The sequence below is a fragment of the Opisthocomus hoazin genome, unplaced genomic scaffold (genome assembly GCF_030867145.1).
Source record: "Opisthocomus hoazin isolate bOpiHoa1 unplaced genomic scaffold, bOpiHoa1.hap1 HAP1_SCAFFOLD_220, whole genome shotgun sequence".
Taxonomy (NCBI): Eukaryota; Metazoa; Chordata; class Aves; order Opisthocomiformes; family Opisthocomidae; genus Opisthocomus; species Opisthocomus hoazin.
In genome coordinates, this window is record NW_027449020.1 from 29652 (window position 1) to 32073 (window position 2422).

At 63.9% G+C, this 2422-nt stretch overlaps 1 long non-coding RNA gene across 1 annotated transcript; it reads right to left on the minus strand.

Moving 5' to 3' along the window:
• Positions 1–1167: 1167 nt before the first annotated feature.
• LOC142360221 (uncharacterized) lies at positions 1168–2155 on the minus strand. Its single transcript, XR_012762894.1, has 3 exons — positions 2085–2155; positions 1353–1712; positions 1168–1262 (listed from the first exon to the last, which is right to left on the minus strand). It is a non-coding gene; the product is annotated as an uncharacterized LOC142360221 (long non-coding RNA).
• Between the last annotated feature and the right edge of the window lie 267 nt (positions 2156–2422).

The following is a 2422-nucleotide window of genomic DNA, read 5'->3' on the forward strand; positions in this document are numbered from 1 at the left end:
AGGAAGAAAGGCCAGAAGAAGGATGGGGAATGACAGAGAAGGGAAAGAGAAGGACAAGGAGCAGGACAGATTGTCAAAGAAAGGGAGTGGGACAAGGTGATACTGAGAGAGAAAAAGGGGACAGGGAGGCAGGATAAAGTGAAAGACAGGCAAAAATAAGAGACAGGGGAGCAGGACAGAGACGGAGGGGGAAACGCCTCGGCTGGGCAGCAGGAGAGAGAGGCGGAGAAGGGAAAAAACAGCACAAAACCTGGGACGGCCAACCTGGGTGGGCGGGGAGCAGGTCAGAGAGCCGGAGAAAGGAAAAACACTGCTGTGGAGCAGCAGAGGGGAACGGAGAAAGAAAGAGAGCGAGGGGGAGCAGGGCAGAGAAACGGAGAGAGAAAATAAGTGACGGGGAGCAGGGCAGAGCACTAGGAAGACGAAAATAAGACACGGGAGAAGACCGAGGAGCTCAGAGAGAAAGAAGGGTCGAAAGAAAACGCCAGAGAGGTAGAGAAATCAAGAAAAACAGGGACGAGGAGCCTTGCAGAGACGGAGCACGAAAATGTTGGGCCGGTGAGCGCGAAAGAGGGAGAGAGAGACAGGGGCAGGGGGAGGAGATGAAGAAGAAAGGAGAGACAAAGATGGCAATGGAGCACAGGACACACAGGCAGAGAGAGAAAAAGGACAGTGAACAGGAAAAAAGGGACCGAGAAACAAAGAAAGGGTCAGATCTAGACAAAGAGACCAAGAAGAGAGGGGGCGGGGGGGGGTGTGCAGGGAAACCCCAAAACAAACCAGCAAGGGGCTACAGGACGGAGAGAAAGGGCCATGAAGCAGGACAGAGAAGGAGAGAAGGGCAAAAAGGGAGAGCTGGCTGAACAGGGACGTATAGCAAGAAACGACCGGACAGGCAGCAGGACAGAGAAACAGAGCAACAGAGACAGGGAGCCGGCTAAAGAAATTCTGGAGGGAGAAAAAGAGGGAGAGGTAGCAGGACACAAACACAGACAGAAGACGGGAGGTACAGGGAAAGGGAAAGAAAAGGAAAAAGAAAAAAAAAAAAACAAAAAAACAAAACAATCACAGCAGCGTGGGAGAGAGGAGGATCCAGGGGAGGGCCCGGGACGCAGAAGAGGGGCGACAGGGCCCCGGAGGCCCGCCACTCACCGCAGATCTCGCTCTCGGCGCTGCCGGGAGACTCTGCCGCTTCAGGCGCTTCTCTCTCCTGCGCTCCTCCCTTCCTCTTCCGTAACTCCGGTCGCTTGGCTGTCCTACACCTAAGAAAAAACGCGCATGTGGCGCGGCTCTCAGGACACGAGGCTCCCTAGGCACGTAGCCTCGCTCGCTCACGCGCTCCACAACCGTACCATGCTGCTGCTGGTGACACATACAGACCCTGCGGGACACGCTGGCGGCCTGGCCTGCTGCAGGCTACCAAGAGGGAGCCTTCCTCACCCGCAGAGGCAGGCTCTCTCCTGCCTGCGGAGCCAGGCAGCTGCCAGCCAGGTGGCCTTCCATTTTTTCTTCTTCTTCAGCCTTCTCGGGACTCTCCAGCTTCAGCCCCGCCAGCTCCCGTCCGCAGCCACTCAACGCTCCGCCTCTCCCTTTTCGCCCCCACGACGCCAGGAGACCGAGGCCCGGCACACACAGCCCTCACAAGCCTGGAGCGGGCGCAGCCAACGGCATCCCCAGGGCAGGAACGGACAAACGCGTCCTCAGCGCGGCCCCTGCCACAGAGAAAGAAGCAGCGGCGACCGCGTTAAGGGAGGACGAGGCACGCTCGAGGCCCAGTGTGCCGCCCGCACCACGGGCCTTGGGGGAGGCCGGGGGCTCCGGGACAGGCTTCAGGGGACGTGCTGGAGCTGGGGGCGGCTGCGCGGGGCGAGCGGGGCCGGGGAGCGCTGCCGAGTTGGGGGGGGTGCCCGCCTCCTTCCCCCCTTCCCCTGCGTCACCTCCCGCCTCTGGCCCCGGGGCTGCCCGCACCCGCCTCGCCTCCAGCGCACCGGCAGCCTGTCACAGCGGGCGGCTCGAAGCTTCCCGTCCCACCACCCTCGGGCAGCCACCACGCACCCCCGCACCCGTCGCAGGGGAGCCCGCGCCTCACGGCTGGCCTCTCTGCTCCCCCGCCGCCCCGGCACCCGACACCAGGGCGCCGCCATGCTGCTGCGCCGTACCGCGCATGCGCCACGTGCCGACGGCGCGCCGGAGTGGCCAGTCCCCAGTCCCTGCGCGGAACGCCGGGCTGCAGTACCGCATCGCGGCCAGGGGACGGCGCCAGCGGACACGGCGCGGCGCCCACGCCCAGCCCCACCTCCGGGTCCAGGCAGCGCGCGCCGCCGGCAGGGGGCGGCGCCGCCGGCGGGGGCGGCGCCGCCGCACGGCTCCGGGCAGCGCCCTGCCGCGCGCCTCCCGCTCCGAGCAACCCCCGACTCGCGGC